At 48.5% G+C, this 23935-nt stretch overlaps 1 long non-coding RNA gene across 1 annotated transcript in view; it reads right to left on the bottom strand.

Moving 5' to 3' along the window:
* Positions 1-23935, bottom strand: part of LOC141219419 (uncharacterized) — a 150539-nt gene that overhangs the window by 120255 nt on the left and 6349 nt on the right. The window lies entirely within an intron of this gene.

Genomic DNA, 23935 nt, shown 5'->3' with positions numbered 1-23935 from the left:
GCCATGCATACCGGGATTGGGGGTGAGGGGTGCCATGCATACCGGGATTGGGGGTGAGGGGTGCCACGCATACCGGGATTGGGGATGATGGGTGCCACACATACAAGGATTGGGGATGAAGGGTGCCACGCATGCCGGGATTGGGGATGAGGGGTGCCACGCATGACGGGATTGGGGATGAGGGGTGCCACGCATGCCGGGATTGGGGATGATGGGTGCCACGCATACCGGGATTGGGGATGAGGGGTGCCACGCATGCCGGGATTAGGGATGGAGTGCCATTCATACCGGGATGAGGGATGGGGTACCATGCATACCAGGATGAGGGATACCATACACACCAGGATAGTGATGAGGGGTGCCATAGATACCAGGATAGGGATAAGGGGTGCCACGCATACCGTGATGAGGGGTGCCAAGCATAACGGGATTGGGGATGAGGGGTGCCACGCATACCGGGATTGGGGGTGAGGAGTGCCACGCATACCGGGATTGGGGGTGAGGGGTGCCACGCATACCGGGATGAGGGGTGCAAAGCATAACGGGATTGGGGGTGAGGGGTGCCACGCATACCGGGATTGGGGGTAAGGGGTGCCACGCATACCGGGATTGGGGATGAGGGGTGCCACGCATACCGGGATTGGGGGTGAGGAGTGCCATGCATACCGGGATTGGGGGTGAGGGGTGCCACGCATACCAGGATTGGGGGAGAGGGGTACCACACATACCAGGATTGGGGGTGAAGGGTACCACGCATACCAGGATTGGGGGGTGAGGGGTACCACGCATACCAGGATTGGGCGGTGAGGGGTGCCACACATACCAGGATTGGGGGGTGAGGGGTGCCACACATACCAGGATTGGGGGGTGAGGGGTGCCATACATACCAGGATTAGGGGGTGAGGGGTACCACGCATAACAGGATTGGGGGGTGAGGGCTACCACGCATACCAGGATTGGGGTGTGAGGGGTACCACACATACCAGGATTGGAGGGGGTGAGGGGTACCACGCATACCAGGATTGGGGGGTGAGGGGTAACACGCATACCAGGATTGGGGGGTGAGGGGACCATGCATACCAGGATTGAGGGTGAGGGGTGCCATGCATACCGGGATTGGGGGTGAGGGGTGCCACGCATACCGGGATTGGGGGTGAGGGGTGCCACGCATACCGGGATTGGGGATGAGGGGTGCCACGCATACCGGGATTGGGGATGATGGGTGCCACACATACAAGGATTGGGGATGAAGGGTGCCACGCATGCCGGGATTGGGGATGAGGGGTGCCACGCATGACGGGATTGGGGATGAGGGGTGCCACGCATGCCGGGATTGGGGATGATGGGTGCCACGCATACCGGGATTGGGGATGAGGGGTGCCACGCATGCCGGGATTAGGGATGGAGTGCCATTCATACCGGGATGAGGGATGGGGTACCATGCATACCAGGATGAGGGATACCATACACACCAGGATAGTGATGAGGGGTGCCATAGATACCAGGATAGGGATAAGAGGTGCCACGCATACCGTGATGAGGGGTGCCAAGCATAACGGGATTGGGGATGAGGGGTGCCACGCATACCGGGATTGGGGGTGAGGAGTGCCACGCATACCGGGATTGGGGGTGAGGGGTGCCACGCATACCGGGATGAGGGGTGCAAAGCATAACGGGATTGGGGGTGAGGGGTGCCACGCATACCGGGATTGGGGGTAAGGGGTGCCACGCATACCGGGATTGGGGATGAGGGGTGCCACGCATACCGGGATTGGGGGTGAGGAGTGCCATGCATACCGGGATTGGGGGTGAGGGGTGCCACGCATACCAGGATTGGGGGAGAGGGGTACCACACATACCAGGATTGGGGGTGAAGGGTACCACGCATACCAGGATTGGGGGGTGAGGGGTACCACGCATACCAGGATTGGGCGGTGAGGGGTGCCACACATACCAGGATTGGGGGGTGAGGGGTGCCACACATACCAGGATTGGGGGGTGAGGGGTGCCATACATACCAGGATTAGGGGGTGAGGGGTACCACGCATAACAGGATTGGGGGGTGAGGGCTACCACGCATACCAGGATTGGGGTGTGAGGGGTACCACACATACCAGGATTGGAGGGGGTGAGGGGTACCACGCATACCAGGATTGGGGGGTGAGGGGTAACACGCATACCAGGATTGGGGGGGTGAGGGGACCATGCATACCAGGATTGAGGGTGAGGGGTGCCATGCATACCGGGATTGGGGGTGAGGGGTGCCACGCATACCGGGATTGGGGGTGAGGGGTGCCACGCATACCGGGATTGGGGATGAGGGGTGCCACGCATACCGGGATTGGGGATGATGGGTGCCACACATACAAGGATTGGGGATGAAGGGTGCCACGCATGCCGGGATTGGGGATGAGGGGTGCCACGCATGACGGGATTGGGGATGAGGGGTGCCACGCATGCCGGGATTGGGGATGATGGGTGCCACGCATACCGGGATTGGGGATGAGGGGTGCCACGCATGCCGGGATTAGGGATGGAGTGCCATTCATACCGGGATGAGGGATGGGGTACCATGCATACCAGGATGAGGGATACCATACACACCAGGATAGTGATGAGGGGTGCCATAGATACCAGGATAGGGATAAGGGGTGCCACGCATACCGTGATGAGGGGTGCCAAGCATAACGAGATTGGGGATGAGGGGTGCCACGCATACCGGGATTGGGGGTGAGGAGTGCCACGCATACCGGGATTGGGGGTGAGGGGTGCCACGCATACCGGGATTGGGGGTGAGGGGTGCCAGGCATACCGGGATTGGGGATGAGGGGTGCCAGGCATACTGGGATTGGGGATGAGGGGTGCCACGCATACCGGGATTGGGAATGAGGGATGGGGTGCCATGCATACCAGGATGAGGGATACCATACACACCAGGATAGGGATGAGGGATGGGGTGCCATGCATACCAGGATGAGGGATACCATACATACCAGGATAAGGATGAGGGGTGCCACACATACCGGGATTGGGGGTGAGGGTTGCCACGCATACCGGGATTGGGGGTGAGGGGTGCCACGCATGCCGGGATGAGTGGTGCCACGCATACCGGGATTGGGAGTGAGGGATAGGGTGCCATGCATACCAGGATGAGGGATACCATACACACCAGGATAGGGATGAGGGGTGCCACGCATACCAGGATTGGGGGTGAGGGGTGCCACGCATACCAGGATTGGGGGTGAGGGGTGCCATGCATACCAGGATTGGGGGTGAGGGGTGCCACGCATACCAGGATTGGGGATGAGGGGTACCACGCATACCAGGATTGGATGGTGGGTACAGTATGGGGGCAGCACAAATACAAGGAGGGGGGCAGCACATACCAGCATGGGAGACGATATACCAATAAAAATGCTCGCCAATAGCGAGTATATACCGTATATATATATATATATATATATATATATATATATATATACACACACACAGAGTTGAAACCAGAAGTTTCCATACACTATATAAATACACACATATGCAGGTTTTTCTCAATATCTGACATGAAATCAGAATAAATCTTTCCCGTTTTAGGTCAATTAGGATTACCATAATTTTTAATATTTGCTAAATGCCAGAATAATGAGAGAATGTTTTAAGGCATCATTTTTATTAGTTACTGCAAAGTCTGTAACATCTGTCCCTGCTGAAAAGACACTATGATTATCATCTTTATATATAAGTACAAAGTCAGTAGGCTATAACATAATTGTGTGACAGGAGGCGTGCAGTAATCATCAGTAACTGTAATAGGAGTTTCTAACCCCCTCGGTGGAGAACTTCAGTGGCCCCATATGGTGACCCACAGCGTAATGGCCCTATATGGTGAGCCACAGCGTAATGGCCCCATATGGTGAGCCACAGCGTAATGGCCACATATGGTGAGCCACAGCGTAATGGCCACATATGGTGAGCCACAGCGTCATGTCCCCATAGAGTGCTCTACAGCGTAATGGTCCCATATATGCCCCACAGTATATGCCCTCCCCATACTTGTATATGACCACATCTTCGTATATGGTATATGGTCCCCATCCTGGTTAGGTGTATATGCCCCTCCATCCATCCATTCTGGGTAGGTATATATGCCCTTCCATCCATCCATCCTAGGTAGGTGTATATGCCCCTCCATCCATCCATCCATGCTGGGTAGGTTTATATGCCCACCCATCCATCCATCCTGGGTAGATGTATATGACCCTCCATCGATCCATCCATTCTGGGTAGGCGTAGATGCCCCTCCATCCATCCATCCTGGGTAGGTGTAAATGCCCCTCCATCCATCCATCCTGGGTAGGTGTAAATGCCCCTCCATCCATCCATGCTGGGAAGGTTTATATGCCCCCCCCATCCATCCATCCTGGGTAGATGTATATGCCCCTCCATCGATCCATCCATCCTGGGTGGGTGTAAATGCCCCTCCATCCATCCATGCTGGGCAGGTGTAGATGCCCCTCCATCAATCCTGGGTAGGTGTATATGCCCCTCCATCCATCCATCCATCCATCCTGGGTAAATGTATATGCCCCTTCATCCATCCATCCTGGGTAGGTGTAAATGCCCCTCCATCCATCCATCCCTCCTGGGTAGGTGTAAATGCCCCTACATCCATCCTGGGTAGGTGTAAATGCCCCCCCCATCCATCCATCCCTCCTGGGTAGGTGTAAATGTCCCTCCATCCATCCATCCATCCTGGGTAGGTGTAAATACCCCTCCATCCATCCATCCTGGGTGGGTGTACATGCCTCTAAATCCATTTATCCATCCATGGTAGGTGTAAATGCCAGTCCATCCAGGGAAGGTGCAAATGCTCCTCCATCCATCCATCCTGGGCAGGTGTAAATGCCCCTCCATCCATCCATCCTGGGTAGGTGTGAATGCCCCTCCATCCATCCATCCTGGGTAGGTGTAAATGCCCCTCCATCCATCCATCCCTCCTGGGTAGGTGTAAATGCCCCTCCATCCATCCCTCCTGGGTAGGTGTACATGTCCCTCCATCCATCCATCTATCCTGGGTAGGTGTACATGCCCCTCCATCCATCCTGGGTAGGTGTAAATGCCCCTCCATCCATACATCCTGGGTAGGTTTAAATGCCCATCCATCCATCCATCCTAGGTAGGTGTACATGCCCCTCCATCCATCCATCCATCCTGGGTAGGTGTATATGCCTCTCCATCCATCCATTCTGAGTAGGTGTATATGTCCCTCCAGCCATCCATCCTGGGTAGGTGTATATGCCCCTCCATCCATCCATCCTGGGTAGGTGTATATGCCCCTCCATCCATCCTGGGTAGGAGTATCTGCCCCTCCATCTTTCCTGGGTAGGTGTATATGCCCCTCCATCCATCCATCCATCCATCCTGGGTAAATGTATATGCCCCTTCATCCATCCATCCTGGCTAGGTGTAAATGCCCATCCATCCATCCTGGGTAGGTGTAAATGCCCCTTCATCCATCCATCCCTCCTGGGTAGGTGTAAATGCCCCTACATCCATCCTGGGTAGGTGTAAATGCGCCTCCATCCATTCATCCATCCATCCATCCTGGGTAGGTGTAAATGCCCCTCCATCCATCCATCCATCCTGGGTAGGTGTAAATGTCCCTCCATCCATCCATCCATCCTGGGTAGGTGTAAATGCCCCTCCATCCATCCATCCTGGGTAGGTGTAAATGCCCCTCCATCCATCCATCCGTCCTGGGTAGGTGTACATGCCTCTAAATCCATCCATCCATCCATGGTAGGAGTAAATGCCCCTCCATCCAGGGAAGGTGTAAATGCTCCTCCATGCATCCATCCTGGGTAGGTGTAAATGCCCCTCCATCCATCCATCCTAGGTAGGTGTGAATGCCCCTCCATCCATCCATCCCTCCTGGGTAGGTGTACATGCCCCTCCATCCATCCATCTATCCTGGGTAGGTGTACATGCTCCTCCATCCATCCTGTGTAGGTGTAAATGCCCCTCCATCCATCCATCCTGGGTAGGTGTAAATGCCCCTCCATCCATCCTGGGTAGGTGTACATGCCCTTCCATCCATCCATTTATCCTGGGTAGGTGTACATGCCCCTCCATGCATCCATCCATCCATGGTAGGTGTAAATGCCCCTCCATCCATCCATCCATCCTGGGAAGGTGTAAATGCCCCTCCATCCATCCATCCTGGGTAGGTGTAAATGCCCCTCCATCCATCCATCCTGGGTAGGTGTAAATGCCCCTCCATCCATCCATCCTGGGTAGGTGTATATGGCCCTCCATCCGTCCTGGGTAGGTGTACATGCCCCTCCATCCATCCATCCATTCTGGGTAGGTGTATATGCCTCTCCATCCATCCATTCTGAGTAGGTGTATATGCCCCTCCATCCATCCTGGGTAGGTGTATATGCCCCTCCATTCATCCTGGGTAGGAGTATCTGCCCTTCCATCTTTCCTGGGTAGGTGTATATGCCCCTCCATCCATCCTGGGTAGGTGTAAATGCCCATCCATCCATCCTGGGTAGGTGTAAATGCCTCTCCATCCATCCTGGGTAGGTGTAAATGCCCCTCCATCCATCCATCCATCCTGAGTAGGTGTATATGCCCCTCCATCCATCCATCCTGGCTATGTGTATATGCCCCTCAATCCATCCTGGTTAGATGTATATGCCTCTCCATCCATCCTTTCTGGGTAGGTGTATATGCCCCTCCATCCATCCATACTGGGTAAGTGTATATGTACCTCCATCCATCCTGGTTAGGTGTATATGCCTCTCCATCCATCCCAGTCAGTACATGCCCCCCTCCATCCATCCATCCTGGTGGGTATATCCCCCCTCCATCCTGGTGGGTATATGCCCTCCTCCATCCATCCTGGTGGGTATGTGCCCCCCCTACATCCATCATGGTGGGTATATGACCCCCCTCCATCCATTCTGGTGGGTATATGTCCCCCCTCCTTCCTGGTGGGTATATGCCCCCTCCATCCTGGTGGGTATATGCCTCCTCCTCCATCCTGGTGGGTTTATGCCTCCTCCATCCTGGTGGGTTTATGCCTCCTCCTCCATCCTGGTGGGTTTATGCCTCCTCCTCCATCCTGGTGGGTTTATGCCCCCATATATTCAATGCAAAGGAAAAAAAACAAAAACAATAAACGCTTCTACTCACCTTCCACGTTCCCACGCAGCGCTGTGTCTGTGTTGCCTGAAGATGTCGGCGGTGATAACAGCAGAGAAGCTGAGATCACCGCACGGCGCCGCCGCAGATACTCACTCGGGACGTCCACTCCTAGGCATTTCCTCCCCGGCAGTTCCTGTCATGGCACGCTCTGACTGAGCAGTGCGTGCGACAACAGGGGGAATGTACAGCTTACACTGCAGGCTCCACAAAGATGGCTGCAATCTCCTCCCACGGCTGCGACCTGGACAGCCAAGGGGGCGTGCCCAGGTCACAGCTAGAGGCAGGAGGAGCGGCCTCTAATGTTAGAGATAGGGTCGGTGACAGACTACTGTCTCTTATGGCCAGGGCTGCCGTAAATGAGGTGTGTAAGAGCGCTTCTTACACACCCCACAAATAAAAATGGCAGCCCCTAGTGGCCAATGTAAAAATAAATACATAAAAAACTAATAAAGTGGTACACTTAATTTTGTATTAAAAATAATTGATTACATAATTATTAATACAAAACATAAAATGGTGGCCCCTTCCCTGTAAGAATAGCACATGGCTCTTTTCACGTCTGGTTATTTCTCTAACAGGTAGAATATGCTCCGTTATAGACCGGGGACAGGTTTACATCTCTATTTTTTGTGGACGATTGATCTGTAAATCAGAACTGAGACCGGTCCGATTTTCATCTGATTTGTAGATAAAGATCATCTATTGAAGTCAATGAGTCTGTCAGAAAAAATGGCCAGAACCAACCATGTTGCCTGTACTGCCTGTTTTCCAGTGTCTATAGGCCGGGCAAGCAAGGCTAGGAAACCTTTAGCTTTTTACTTTACATATAAAAAAATATGCCCCACTGAGGAGAAAAACTGCCACACTGACTGAAATCAGATAAAAATTAGAAAAAAACACTGATTAAAACCTGACATGTGAACGGGGCCTTAGGCCTTAATCAGATGTCAGTGACTTATCGTATATGCAAAAAATGTCTGAAAGTGGTCAGTTTTTATCTTCAGCATTTCATCAGCTTTTCTTGTATGCAAAATAAAGCCATAAATTGAGAAGCTTCTCCTTCCCTTTGGAAGTGCATTGAGGTGAAGGGTACATTGCTGGAAAAGGAAGAAAAAAAAAAAAAAAAAAAACTCTTTAAATCTCTTAGTTTGCGAGTGTGAACGAGCTGCGTGTGTCCGGAGCGTAAGTGCGAACGAAAGTAAGTGTGTGACTTGTTTTTCAGTGACTTTGGATTCAGGGAGTTTGGAAGGGAGGACTTAGGACTGAATTGCTGACTGTATTTCATTCTTTCTTTACTTTACTTTTTACTTAATTAATCCACCTGACCTACTTATCTGATTCCCCCGTCCATACTTGATACTTAATTGATCCCCCGTCCATACTTAACTGATCCCCCGCTGATATCTAATTGATACACTTGCACATCCCTAATTGATCCCCATCCATACACCTATATATAAATAATTGTGTTTTGTGCTTGTATATATATACTGACTGTATCCCCATATTTAGAATGACGTCCATTTTGGCCGCAGCCGTGCAGTGTACATCTTGCGCAATGTATGCATTCCGTGAGCAACCGCTCGAGGATCCATACTGCTGCGAGAGATGTGAGCATATCGTGCACTTGGAAGCCCAAATTCTGGATCTAAGTGCTCAGATAGCGGTACTGAGGAGCATCGACAACATGGAACGGAGTTTGCTGCTCACCGAGCAGACACTCAATGGGTCAATACTGGGGGTGGAGCATAGAGGGGAAGTGCAGGCTGAACAGGCAGGGAGCTGGATAACAGTTAGGAGGGATAGAGGGAAGAAGTATAGGAAGGCTGGTTCAGAACCGGCATTATTGGAGCACGACAGATCCTCTGACCGCCGGGGGAGTGTATGCTCCAGTAATGAGGGGGAGGGGGGAAGTGTAGGGCAGGCAAGACAGGTTCTGGTAGTGGGTGACTCTATTATTAGGGGGACAGACAGGGCAATCTGTCACAAAGACTGGGATCGCCGAACGGTGTGCTGCCTCCCTGGCGCTCGAGTCCGGCACATCGCGGATCGGGTTGACAGGTTACTGGGTGGGGCTGGCGAAGACCCAGCGGTCATGGTCCACATCGGCACCAATGACAAAGTGAGTGGTAGATGGAGGGTCCTTAAAAATGATTTCAGGGACCTAGGTAGGAAGCTTAGGGCAAGGACCTCCAAGGTAGTTTTCTCAGAAATACTACCAATCCCGCAAGCCACACAGGAGCGCCAACGGGAAGTTAGGGAGGTGAATAAGTGGCTAAAGAGTTGGTGCAAGGCAGAAGGGTTTGGGTTCATGGAGAACTGGGCCGACTTCGCGGTCGGCTACAGGCTCTACCGTAGGGACGGGCTGCACCTCAATGGGGAGGGTGCAGCGGTGCTGGGGAAGAAGATGGCTAATAGGTTGGAGGAGTTTTTAAACTAGAGACGGGGGGGAGGAAACCAAGGAAATAGGTGGGATGTGAGGCAAGCAAGGGGGAAGGGGAGAAGTGAATATAATGAGGGTGGAGAGGGGGGTGGGGATAGTACAGTTAGATCGTTAGAGAAGAATAGGATGCTAAATAACCCCAAAGTTTTATCTTGCATGCTGACCAACGCAAGAAGCCTGACCAATAAGGCGGATGAGCTGCAGGCGCTTATATCGGAGGAGAGGTATGACATCGTAGGTATAACAGAGACTTGGCTAGACGATAGCTACGACTGGGTGGTAAATTTATTAGCTTATAGTTTATTTAGAAGGGACCGGAAACAGGGGAAAGGCGGAGGAGTCTGCTTATATGTAAAGTCATGTCTAAAACCCAGACTAAGGGAAGATATAGGAGAGGGAGAAGAGGGGGTCGAGTCCATGTGGGTAGAGATAGAGGGAACTAAAAATAATAATAAAATATTACTGGGGGTCTGCTATAAGCCACCAAATATAACAGAGGAGAATGAGAATCTGCTATTAGGACAAATAGACAAAGTAGCAAAACATAATGAAGTGATTGTAATGGGGGAATTCAACTACCCGGATATTGACTGGGAAACAGAAACCTGTAGATCTCAGAAAGGAAAAAGGTTCTTGACAAATATTAAGGATAATTATCTCTCCCAACTAGTGCAGGAACCAACGAGATGGAAGGCCGTGTTGGACTTAATATTGACTAATAGGCCTGATAGAATAACTGAGGTACAGATAGGGGGGCACCTAGGTAATAGCGACCATAATATTATCGACTTCAAAATGCCCTTCAGTAGGGTTATCAATAAGGGAACAACAAAAACATTAAACTTTAGGAGGGCGAATAGTAAATGGGAAACCTTCAAAAGAATTCTGAATACTCAGTGCGAGAGGTATATACCGTATGGGAACAAAAGGGCCAGAAAATAAGAGGAAACCAATATGGTTGAATAAGAACGTAAAAGGGGCGTTAAATAGCAAAAAAGAGGCATTCAAGAGATTAAAACAGGAAAACAGTAAGGAGGCACTAATGTGTTACAAGGAAAAAACGAGAACCTGTAAAAAACAAATAAAAATAGCAAAGGAGGAAACAGAGAGACGTATTGCTAGGTAAAGTAGATCAAATCCCAAACTGTTCTTTACGTATATAAATAGTAAAAGGATTAAATCGGATAATATTGGACCGATAAAAAGTGAGGAAGGCAAAATCATAGAGAAAGATGAGGATAAAGCTAATCTATTAAATAATTTTTTTTAGACAACTTTCACAAAGGAAATCGAACTAACAGGAGAAATGAGAAGTGACAAGCTTAATCCTCCACTAAGTATGACAAATCTAACCCAAGCTGGGGTACAGAAACGCCTCAGTAACATTAAAATAAACAAATCACCAGAACCTGATGGCATACACCCACGGGTACTAAGGGAACTAAGTAATGTGATAGACAGACCGTTATATCTTATATTTAAGGACTCTGTTGAGACTGGGTCTGTGCCACTTGATTGGCGACAGGCGAATGTAGTGCCAATATTCAAAAAGGGAGCGAAAAGTGACGCCGGAAACTATCGGCCGGTGAGTCTGACGTCCGTTGTGGGCAAAATTTTTGAAAGCTTCATTAAAGAGGCAATTACGGAGCATCTTGATGCTAATAATCTATTAACCCCGAACCAACATGGATTCATGAGGAATCGCTCCTGCCAAACAAACCTGATTGACTTCTACGAGGAGGTTAGCTCTCGAGTAGATCAGGGGGAACCAGTGGATGTCGTGTATCTTGACTTCTCAAAAGCGTTCGATAGCGTGCCACATAATAGGTTAGTATACAAAATGAGAATGATGGGGCTGGGGGAAAATGTCTGCAAGTGGGTAGCTAACTGGCTAAAGGATAGAAGGCAGAGGGTGGTTATAAATGGAATATACTCAGATTGGGTAAGCGTCACTAGTGGGGTACCACAGGGGTCTGTACTAGGCCCAATGTTATTTAATATCTTTATTAACGACATAGTCAACGGGATAAATAGTAAAATATCAATATTTGCAGATGACACAAAGTTATGTAAAACAATTAATACAAAAGAGGACAGTGCAGACCTACAGAGGGATTTGGATAAGCTGGGTAGGTGGAGCATTAAATGGCAAATGAGGTTTAACGAGGAGAAATGTAAGGTCATACATATGGGAAGGAAAAATGGAAGTCACCAGTATTCACTGAATGGGAAATCATTGGGGAATTCAGAGATGGAGAAGGACTTGGGCATCTTGATTGATAGCAAACTAAATTGGAGTGCCCAAAGTCAGGCCGCTGCTGTAAGGGCAAACAGGGTAATGGGATGTATCAGAAGAGGTATAGCTGCAAAGGATGAGAACATTGTTCTTCCACTGTACAAAGCACTGGTCAGACCACACTTGGAATACTGTGCTCAGTTATGGGCCCCAATATATAGAAAGGATATAAAGGAGCTTGAAAAGGTACAAAGGAGGGCAACAAAATTAATAAAGGGAATGGAGGGACTGCAATACCCAGAGAGGTTGGCAAAACTAGGACTATTCAGCCTGGAAAAGAGAAGGTTGAGGGGGGACATAATAAATGTGTACAAATATGTTAGGGGACAGTATAGAGATCTTGCCCGGGAGTTGTTCAAAAGGAGGGATATTACGGTAACAAGAGGGCACTCACTAAGACTGGAAGAGAAAAGGTTTCAGCACCAGCATAGGAAGGGGTTCTTTACGGTAAGAGCAGTGAGAATATGGAATTCACTGAGTGAGGAGACGGTAATGTCGGATTCACTACACCAGTTCAAGCGGGGACTGGATGCATTTCTAGATACCAGGCAGATTTCAGCATATACTTAAAAATAAAATAAAATAGTAGGTTGATACAGGGATTTATTCTGACTGCTGGTTTCAGAGTCGGGAGGGAATTTTTCCTCAGGTGAAGATTGGCCAAATCATTTGGGGTTTTTGCCCTCCTCTGGATCAACTTTAGCAATTACAGAACTAACAGGTCGAACTTGATGGACGCAAGTCTTTATTCGGCTTTACTAACTATGTTACTATGTTACTATGGTAACAGTGTTATCACAGACAGCACATGGATGGCAATGCCAGCTGTCAGCGATGTCATGGACCCATAGATCTGACTGGAGAATTTTCATCAACCACTAGGATAAAAAACGGACACTACGCGGTTTTCAACAAAAAAAAATGACATGTGGACGACTCCACAGATTATATTGTGTATGTGATCTATCCGTAACAAATATGGAGAGGACACAAACATGAAAAACAGACGTCTGAATGAGGCCAAAGATATATGTTTCCACACTGATAAGGGAGCGAGAAATATCTATTTCAGATTTGCCAATGAGTCCATGGCAGAAAATTCCAGTTAACCCCTTTATCACCTCAGGTTTTTCTGCTTTCATTTTTTGCTCCCCTTCTTCCCAGAGCCATAACTTTTTTATTTTTCCGTCAATATGGCCATGTGAGGGCTTGTTTTATTGTGGGATGAGTTATTCTTTTGAACACCACCATTGATTTTACCATATTGTGTACTGGAAAATGGGAAAAATATCCAAGTGCAGTGAAATGGCAAAAAAAGTGCAATTCCACAAAAGGTTTTTTTTTACCATGTTCAGTAAATGCTAACACTGACCGGCCATTATGATTCTCCAGGTCATTACGAGTTCGTAGTTACCAAACATGTGGAGCTTCTACTTTATTTAAGTGGTGAAATCAAAATTCAAAGCTTGTAAAAAAAATAAATAATTTTTCCGAGACCCGTAGCGTCTCCATTTTTCGTGATCTAGAGCCGGGTCAGGGGTTATTTTTTGCGCACTGAGCTGACATTTTTATTGATACCGTTTTGGTGTAGATATGATGTTATGATCGCCTGTTATTACATTTTAATGCAATGCTGCAGCGACCAAAACAACTTAATTCTGGAGTTTTGTTTTTTTCTCGTTATACGGTTTACTGATGGGAGTCATTCTTTTTATATATTGATAGATCGGGCGATTCTAAATGCGGCGATACCAAACGTGTATTTTTGATTGTTTTATTTTGAATGGGGTAAAAGGGGGGTGATTTAAACTTTTAAATATTTTTTTTTACTTTTTACATGCTTCAATAGTCTCCTTAGCAGACTAGAAGCTGTGATCTTCCGATCGCTTGTGTTACACAAATGGCCGCCTGAGGCAGCAGATGCGCAATTGAGACCTCAGTAGCCGAGATCTCAGGAGACATTTACTTGGTTTGTCTTTCTACTTCTTTATCTAACTGTATTGCCCTCTATATCATCCATTCTGTATGGACTGCTCTGTACTCATATTGGACATTTATGCATTTAGTAGGGCTTAAGGGGATTATTGTGCTTGTTACCCATCAAATCTGTAGATGCGCTCACTAATTAGACTTTGTTTAGGGCAATTTTAACGTATAATATTGATAATGGTCCTGCATAGTGACAAGATTATGTTACAGGATTCTGGACAAATGTACAGTGCCAGTCATTCAAGGGTTAATTCTTTGGAACACTGAGAGAGACTTTCTAGCCAGTGAAGCACCAGTAATAAACACCTGTGGTAACTACGGCAACTGTGCTGATGTCATAAACACATACATCTATGATATAAAAGATGATTCCGGAACCACAGGTCATTCAGCCGTATGAAGCGCCGTACTTGATGTGTCTGGAGACCTGGAGCTTCATCACTCCACAACCTGTAAGGGAGGAAGGGGATACGGCCTAGCCAGCCAGATCAGCCATACCGCCTAGCCAGCCAGATCAGCCATACCGCCTAGCCAGCCAGATCAGCCATACTGCCTAGCCAGCCAGATCAGCCATATCGCCTAGCCAGCCAGATCAAACTAACCCTAGCGATCAATGGGGTGACAGATGTTGCAGCCAGATCTCCCTCACGTCCGGTACTAGTTGCCTTCACCTTTATGTGTACGGCCTGGAGATGTCGCATTAGACTTCTCCATATGGTGCTCGCACAGGGCACCTACTTTGACCTTCTCCATTACTGTCTGTTTTCTGATGATGTAATGTGTAACTTGTGTGACTATGTGATGTCACTGCTATCATATCTATAGTGGATGTATATCATGTCTCACTGTAAATATGATACAATGTACAAATTCTAGTACAATTTGCTGTTACTTGTTGGCACTATCCTTCTAAGCCCGAGGGATGGGCAAGTCCTCCAGCCATGGTTCCCTAGAGGTTTCCTCCACAGGGGGTTTTCCTCTCCTGAGTGCTGACGGATGATTCTTCGTGAGTCGGAGGTTTGCCATTTTCAGTGTCTTTTTCATAGCAATTGGCTGATTCTAAATTTCAGACACTGAATGAAATAATATGATTTGTAATAAAATTTGGTCTATTTAACATTCACTAAAAGTGTTTTGTGCATTTCTTTCACAATCTTGGGTTGGTGGGATTTTCTTGGGAATCAGGATCCAGCATCTATGATCAAGCCATGAAGCCGGATATGAAGTCAGAGCATTGTTAACCCTGTGCTTGAAAACAGAATGGAGCAGAAATGACAAAGTGTTACTGCACAAGTTCACAATCTTCCTTGCATTCAGATAATGGAGGTGGCTGCTGCAGAAAAACATACCCACAGCATGATACTGCAACCACCATGTTTCACTGTGGGGATGGTGTTCTTGGAGTGATGAGCTGTTGGTTTGGTGCCAGACATAGCGTTTACCTTGGTGGCCAAAAAGTTCAATTTTGGTCTCATCTGACAACAGCACATTCCTCCATATATTTTGGGAGTCTCCCACATGTTTTTTGGCAAACTCAAATCGAGACTTACAATTTTTAAGTAAAAGCTTTTTTCTGCCCACTGAACAAGACAACTGTAGACTGGACAAGGGGATCAGAGGATGCCCACAAGCTCGTGACACTGAGTTTTCAGCTCCTGCAGTGTCAGTGTGTGCAGGGATGAGGATTCAATATAGGCAGTGCTGTCAATCATCGTAAGGGGCAGAGGATGGTAATTAAGCGTGGGGTGTAAATGCTGTTTTTGCATAAAAATATCATCTGTACCTAAAGTATATTTTTTTTTATAGGGGCCAAGATTCCTATACAAATCCATAAATGATTTGAGTATTGGGGTGACAGACTCCCTTTAAGAAACTGAGACCACCCCATTAACTGGTTGTACAAAAAAACATGAAAAATGTGAATTAACCAGACAGGTAAATTACAAAAATGAGATAAACACCAATGGAAATTCTTTGAAAATGTTATCAGTTTATTTCTATTAAGCATAAAACACGTTTTCCTGGAATATCCCTGTGTTTCCAAATAAATACCAGTAGCGCAGTGAAGGATGGACATGGTGGAACAGGTTTCTATTAAAGTGCTTGAGCATATATTATGGATGCACCAAAATTCTGTAGTATAATAAAGCCTGCATCTTGGAGGGTTTCGTCCATATCTGGAGTAATATTAATAAAAATGTGGAGTTGGTGCATCCCTAGTATACTGCTATATCACTAGTAACACAATGGGACACACACAAAGCACTGTGTGCTGCCACCTAGACAGGGTAGCTGCTCAGCAGTGAGGGGTGAGGATTCGGCACAGATTGTCTATGATGACAGATATGTTGAGCTGTCCTCCACATTTATCTGATCGAAACTAGAGGGCTCCACAGCAAACAGTCTTAGCATATCCAGTTCTAGGGGATGAATGCAGCCGCTGATCACCAGGGAATGAAGAGGACCTCCAAAGTCAACAGTGCTGAGTTGCTGCAGAGTGCCCGCCGCTATATGTTGGCCAGATGCCCCCCACGCAGATTGTGTTCTCAGGTAGAGCTGAGGATCGCAACAGAAACATTTGTATCTCAATGATATCGCAGTACGGTCTTCTATTTAAAACCATTATAAGAAAACTCACATGCAAAAATACTTATTTTATATATATATAAACCTTTAGGCACAATGGATATTGATGCAAATCAAGGTATTTATTCAGACAATAAATTGTTCATGATACAGATGTTTGACCAACATTTCGGCCTCAGCCTTTATCAAGGTTTATCTAAAACAATACAAAAATGGGAAGAACTGTATAAAAAACGAAAATCCATCGTCTCATGATAAATCAAATTACAATCATATCTGAGAAAAAGAGGGGGGGTAACAAATAAGCCGACACTCAGCACATGAAAATATCTCATATAAATGAATACAAAGCGGTGCTTCATTCCAGAGTTAACCACTAAAGAGGAAGAATAAAAAAATATACACGATTTAGTTATGGATTGTAACACATATATGCTTCAAGTGTAAAACAACCTCCTTCAAAAGAGTAAAAAGGGGGGACATACTATGAGGTCAGACGTATCACAGGTATCAAAAGAGCCTAAGCGTAATGACACCATATACGCCCTACAGTATATGCCCCTCATCCTTCTATATGCCCCATCCTGGTATATGGAATATGGTCCCCATCCTGGGTAGGTGTATATGCCCCTCCATCCATCCATCCTGAGTAAGTGTATATGCCCCTCCATCCATCCATCCTGGGTAGGTGTATATGCCCCTCCATCCATCCATCCTGGGTAGGTGTATATGCCCCTCCATCCATCCATCCTGGGTAGGTGAATATGCCTCTCCATCCATCAATCCCTGGGTAGGTGTATATGCCCCTCCATCCATCAATCCTGGGTAGGTGTATATGCCCCTCCATCCATCCATCCTGGGTAGGTGAATATGCCTCTCCATCCATCAATCCTGGGTAGGCGTATATGCCTCTCCATCCATCAATTCTGGGTAGTTGTAGATGCCCCTCCATCCATCAATCCATCCTGGGTAGGTGTTTCGGCCCCTCCATCCATCCTGGGTAGGTGTATTTGCCCGTCCATCCATCCTGGGTAGGTGTATATGCCTCTCCATCCATCCATCCTGGGTAGCAGTATATGTCCCTTCCTCCATCCATCCTGGGTAGGTGTATATGCCCCTCCATCCATCCTGGGTAGGTGTATATGCCTCTCCATTCATCCAACCTGGGTAGGTGTATATGCTTCTCACTCCATCCAACCTGGGTAGGTGTATATGCCTCTCCATCCATCCATCCTGGGTAGGTGTATATGCCTCTCCATCCATCCATCCTGGGTAGGTGTATATGCCTCTCCATCCATCAATTCTGGGTAGTTGTAGATGCCCCTCCATCCATCAATCCATCCTGGGTAGGTGTTTCGGCCCATCCATCCATCATGGGTAGGTGTAGATGACCCTCCATCCATCCATCCATCCATTCATTCTGGGTAGGCGTAGATGACCCTCCATCCATCCATCCTGGGTAGTCTATTCTAGTATGTGTTTATGCCCCTCCATCCATCCATCCATACTGGGTAGGCGTAGATGGCCCTCCATCCATCCATTCTGGGTAGGCGTAGATGACCCTCCATCCATCCATTCTGGGTAGGCGTAGATGACCCTCCATCCATCCATTCTGGGTAGGCGTAGATGACCCTCCATCCATCCATTCTGGGTAGGCGTAGATGACCCTCCATCCATCCATGCTGAGTAGTCTATTCTAGTATGTGTTTATGCCCCTCCATCCATCCTGGGTAGCAGTATATGTCCCTTCCTCCATCCATGCTGGGTAGGAGTATATGCCCCTCCATCCATCCTTGGTAGGAGAATATGCCCCTCCATCCATCCATTCTGGGTAGGTGTATATGCCCCTCCATCCATCCATCCTGGGTAGGTGTATATGCCCCTCCATCCATCCATCCATCCATTCTGGGTAGGTGTATATGCGCCTCCATCCATCCATCCTGGGTAGGTGTATATGCCCCTCCATCCATCCATCCTGGGTAGGTGTATATGCGCCTCCATCCATCCATCCTGGGTAGGTGTATACGCCCCCCCCATCCATACTGGATAGGTGTATATGCCCCTCCATCCATCCTGGGTAGGTGTATATGCCCCTCCATCCATCCATCCTGGGTAGGTGAATATGCCTCTCCATCCATCAATCCTGGGTAGGTGTATATGCCTATCCATCCATCCATCCTGGGTAGGTGAATGTGCATCTCCATCCATCAATCCTGGGTAGGTGTATATGCCCCTCCATCCATCCATCCTGGGTAGGTGTATATGCCCCTCCATCCATCCATCCTGGGTAGGTGAATATGCCTCTCCATCCATCAATCCTGGGTAGGTGTATATGCCCCTCCATCCATCCATCCTGGGTAGGTGTATATACCCTTCCATCCTTCCTCAGTAGGTGTAAATGCCCCTCCATCCATCCATCCTGGGTAGGTGTATATGCCCCTCCATCCATCCATCCTGGGTAGGTGTATATACCCTTCCATCCTTCCTCAGTAGGTGTAAATGCCCCTCCATCCATCCATCCTGGGTAGCAGTATATGTCCCTCCCTCCATCTATCCATCCTGGGTAGGTGTATATGCCCCTCCATCCATCCATCAATCCTGGGTAGGTGTATATGCCTCTCCATCCATCAATTCTGGGTAGTTGTAGATGCCCCTCCATCCATCAATTCATCCTGGGTAGGTGTTTCGGCCCCTCCATCCATCCTGGGTAGGTGTATTTGCCCGTCCATCCATCCTGGGTAGGTGTATATGGCCCTCCATCCATCCATCCTGGGTAGCAGTATATGTCCCTTCCTCCATCCATCCTGGGTAGGTGTATATGCCCCTCCATCCATCCTGGGTAGGTGTATATGCCTCTCCATCCATCCATCCTGGGTAGGTGTATATGCCTCTCCATCCATCCATCCTGGGTAGGTGTATATGCCTCTCCATCCATCAATTCTGGGTAGTTGTAGATGCCCCTCCATCCATCAATCCATCCTGGGTAGGTGTATCGGCCCATCCATCCATCATGGGTAGGTGTATATGCCCCTCCATCCATCCATTCTGGGTAGGCGTAGATGACCTTCCATCCATCCATTCTGGGTAGGCGTAGATGACCCTCCATCCATCCATCCTGGGTAGTCTATTCTAGTATGTGTTTATGCCCCTCCATCCATCCTGGTTAGGTGTAGATGACCCTCCATCCATCCATGCTGGGTAGGAGCATATGCCCCTCCATGCATCCTTGGTAGGAGAATATGCCCCTCCATCCATCCATCCTGGGTAGGTGTATATACCCCTCCATCTATCCATCCTGGGTAGGTGTATGTGCGCCTCCATCCATCCATCTTGGGTAGGTGTATATGCCCCTCCATCCATCCATCCTGGGTAGGTGTATATACCCTTCCATCCATCCATCCTGGGTAGGTGTATATCCCCCTCCATCCATCCATCCTGGGTAGGTGTATATGCCCCTCCATCCATCCATCCTGGGTAGGTGTATATGCCCCTCCATCCATCCATCCTGGGTAGGTGTATATGCCCCTCCATCCATCCATCCTGGGTAGGTGTATATGCCCCTCCATCCATCCATCCTGGGTAGGTGTATATGCCCCTCCATCCATCCATCCTGGGTAGGTGTATATGCCCCTCCATCCATCCATCCTGGGTAGCTGTATATGCCCCTTCATCCATCCATCCTGGGTAGCTGTATATGCCCCTCCATCTATCCATCCATCATGGGTAGGTGTATATGCCCCTTCATCCATCCATCCTGGGTAGTCTATTCTGGTAGCTGTATATGCCCCTCCATCCATCTATCCACCCTGGGTAGGTGTAGATGCCCCTCCATCCATCCATCCTGGGTCTGTGTATATTCCCCTCCATCCATCCATCCTGCGTAGGTGTATATTCCCCTCCAACCATCCATCCTGGGTAGGTGTATATGCCCCTCCATCCATCCATCCTGGGTAGGTGTATATGTATCTCCATCCATCCATCCTGGGTAGGTGTATATGCCCCTCCATCCATCCATCCTGGGTAGGTGTAGATGCCCCTCCATCCATAAATCCATCCTGGGTAGGTGTATCGGCCCCTCCATCTATCCTGGGTAGGTGTATATGCCCCTCCATCCATCCTGGGTAGGTGTATATGCCCCTCCATCCATCCTAGGTAGGTGTATATGCCCCTCCATCCATCCTGGGTAGGTGTATATGCCCCTCCATCCATCCTGGGTAGGTGTATATGCCCCTCCATCCATCCTGGGTAGGTGTATATGCCCCTCCCTCCATCCTGGGTAGGTGTATATGCCCCTCCCTCCATCCTGGGTAAGTATATATGCTCCATCATCTATCCATCCTCGTTAGGTGTAGATGCCCCTTTATCAATCCATCCATCCTGGGTAGGAGTATATGCCCCTCCTTCCATCCTTGGCAGGTGAATATGCCTCTCCATCCATCAATCCTGGGTAGGTGTATATGCCCCTCCATCCATCCATCCTGGGTAGGTGTATATGCCCCCTCCCTCTATTCTGGTGAGTATATGCCTCTCCATCCTGGTGGGTATATGCCACCTCTCCATCCTGGTGGGTATATGCCCCCCTCCATCCTGGTGGGTATATGCCCCCCCTCCATCCATCCTGGTGGGTATATGCCTCCCTCCATCCATCCTGGTGGGTATATGCCCCCCCTACATCCATCCTGGTGGGTATATGCCCCCCCTACATCCATCCTGGTGGGTATATGCCCCCCCTCCATCCATCCTGGTGGGTATATGCCCCCCCTCCATCCATCCTGGTGGGTATATGCCCCCTCCATCCATCCTGATGGGTATATGCCCCCCTCCATCCATCCTGATGGGTATATGCCCCCCTCCATCCATCCTGATGGGTATATGCCCCCCTCCATCCATCCTGATGGGTATATGCCCCCCTCCATCCTTGTCGGCATAAGCCCCACCTTCATCCTTGTGGATATATGCCCCCCCTCCATCCATCCTGGTGGATATATGCCCCCTTCATCCATCCTGGTGGGTAAATGCCCCCCTTCATTGGTGGGTATATGCACACTCCCTACATCCTGGTGGGTATATGCCCCTTCCATCCATCCTGGTGGGTATATGCCCCCCCCCTCCACCCTGGTGGGTATATGCCTCCAACTACACCCTTGTGTGTATATGCCCCCATATATTCAATGCAAAGGAAAAAAAACAAACAAAACAATAAACGCTTCTACTCACCTTCCACGTTCCCACGCAGCGCTGTGTCTGTGTTGCCTGAGGATGTCGGCAGTGATAACAGCAGAGAGGCTGAGATCACCGCACGGCGACGCCGCAGATACTCACTCGGGGCCTCCACTCCCAGGCATTTCCTCCCCGGCAGCTCCTGTCATGGCACGCTCTGACTGAGCAGTGCGTGCGACGACAGGGGGAATGTACAGCTTACACTGCAGGCTCCACAAAGATGGCTGCAATCTTCTCCCACGGCTGCGACCTGAACAGCCAAGGGGGCGTGCCCAGGTCACAGCTAGAGGCAGGAGGGGCGGCCTGTAATGTTAGAGATAGAGTCGGTGACAGACTACTGTCTCTTATGGCCAGGGCTGCCGTAAATGAGGTGTGTAAGAGCGCTTCTTACACCCCCCCCCCCCCCAAATAAAAATGGCAGCCCCCAGTGGCCAATGTAAAAATAAATACATAAAAAACTAATAAAGTGGGATATTTAATTTTGTATTAAAAATAATTGATTACATAATTATTAATACAAAACATAAAATGGTGGCCCCTTCCCTGTAAGAATAGCACATGGCTCTTTTCACGTCTGGTTATTTCTCTAACAGGTAGAATATGCTCCGTTATAGACCGGGGACAGGTTTACAGCTCTATTTTTTGTGGACGATTGATCTGTAAATCAGAACTGAGACCGGTCCGATTTTCATCCGATTTGTAGATAAAGATCATCTATTGAAGTCAATGAGTCTGTCAGAAAAATGGCCAGAACCAACCATGTTGCCTGTACTGCTTGTTTTCCAGGGTCTATAGGCCGGGCAAGCGAGGCGAGGAAACCTTTAGCTTTTTACTTTACATATAAAAAATATGCCCCACTGAGGAGAAAAACTGACACCCTGACCAAAATCAGATGAAAATGAGAAAAAAAACACTGATTAAAACCTGACATGTGAACGGGGCCTTAGGCCTTAATCAGATGTCAGCAGGGTCGGACTGGGGTGTCTGGGGCCCACAGGGGACATTGACTCTAGGGGCCACCTACAGCAATATGCAGATCTCTTTTCTCTGCTCTCCCTGTTATAGTGGAGCAGTGACCGGCGGCTCCTCACATCTACTCTGCACAGACTAGAACAGGGATGGACAATTTCTGGAGTTTGCATGAAAGAGCTACTTTGGTTAAAACAAGTGATCACAGATTCATGGGCTACACAGGATAGGTGATCACTTATTGATTGGAAGAATGGGGAAGTTTTATCCCTGACAGGACACTTATCCCCATTTTAAAATGCAGCCACAGGTGGGACGTCTGACCACAGCCTCATTCGTTCTCTTGGGGGCTTCCAAAAAAGAGCAGCGCTCGCAGCCTCTGAGGGAATGAATGGATCAGTGGTCGAGTCGCACATGAGCTCCAGTCTAATGGGGAGAAAAGCTCCACATTCTGCCGATCGGTGCAGGTCCCAGCAGTCAGACCCCCACCAATCAATAAGTTATCACTGATCCTGTGGAGAGGTGATGACTTGTTCTCACCGGAGAACCCCTGTAAGTGCATCTCAGACGCTCTGCTCCAAGTATTCCATCTCTAAGGCCACAGCCCCACTATCAGTATTCAGTCAGGATTATTCTCAGGAGTGGGAGCCAAAACCAGGTGAGGAACAATGAGAGAAAAGGTAGAATAGAAACAAGTCACCAATTCTGGATTTATCACCCACTCCTGCTTTTGCCTCTCACTACTGAGAAAAAATACTGACCAAATGCTGATAGTGAAGCCGTGGCCTCATGGAAAAAAATCTTTTCCTAGTTAATCTCAGCGAGAACAAATGACCGCCATACACAACATAATCCACTATAACAACACCAATAATACCACATACAAAAGGGACAAATATCGCCACACCATGACCAGACCACATATTACCACCACATAGTGACCAAATAATACAATACTGATCAGGAATACAAACCACAATACTAACAACACTGTCACTATACATATGAGCTCTGTATATAGTGTCAGTGTACAGGTAATACAGTGATCCCCAGTGACATTATAAACAGGATCTCTGTATATCGTGTCAGTGTACAGGTAATACAGTGATCCCCAGTGACATTATAAACAGGATCTCTGTATATAGTGTCAGTGTACAGGTAATACAGTGATCACCGGTGACATTATACACAGGAGCTCTGCATATAGTGTACAGGTAATACAG

This window comes from Phyllobates terribilis, unplaced genomic scaffold, assembly GCF_046119375.1.
Source record: "Phyllobates terribilis strain yellow unplaced genomic scaffold, ASM4611937v1 Scaffold_271__1_contigs__length_2588678, whole genome shotgun sequence".
NCBI classification, from domain to species: domain Eukaryota; kingdom Metazoa; phylum Chordata; class Amphibia; order Anura; family Dendrobatidae; genus Phyllobates; species Phyllobates terribilis.
Note: the sequence above shows the minus strand (reverse complement) of the source record. Positions and strands in the feature narration are given on the sequence as shown.